Raw genomic sequence first — 593 nt, 5'->3', positions numbered from 1 at the left:
TGTTCCCCTTCACCGGAAGTATATGTTATCGATCTCTCTTCCAGTCTTTTTCCACCAAACGATTAACCTTGTTAAGCATATTATGGTAGTTTGTGGGGCTAATGATATGCCTAACACCGGTAAAAAAAAAAAAAGAAGGCTACACCAACCAGTCTGGATTTTTTTCTTACATGGGATCCACCATCCAACGCATAAGAGATGGGTCCCACGCTTCATGAACAGTGGATCCCATGTAAAAATGAGATCCGGATTCCCAATCAGTGGGCTGGTGATTTAGTTCTTCTCCCATCTCGTTAGAGGCTTAGTACCCATTCGACAGTTCAAAGTATTCAAACACACACCCCAAGATCCTCCTAGCAATATGCATTGAGTATCTCAACAGTTGATACCAAATCTAGATCAAATCCGTGGATATCGGTTAATTTTACCTTTACTTTTTTTAAGAAGTATTAATTTTTTACTATTTTACCCTTGAAATGATACAAATAATCGATCAAAGATCTGAGAGATATGGCCGATATGAGATGAATACTTGAAACCATGATCATATTAGATTAGCTGATTGACCTATACTATTTTTTTTTTTTTTTTTT

The sequence above is a fragment of the Macadamia integrifolia genome, chromosome 13, assembly GCF_013358625.1.
Source record: "Macadamia integrifolia cultivar HAES 741 chromosome 13, SCU_Mint_v3, whole genome shotgun sequence".
Classification (NCBI taxonomy): Eukaryota; Viridiplantae; Streptophyta; class Magnoliopsida; order Proteales; family Proteaceae; genus Macadamia; species Macadamia integrifolia.
The sequence above is the reverse complement of the archived record's forward strand: the minus strand, read 5'-3'. Positions refer to the sequence as shown.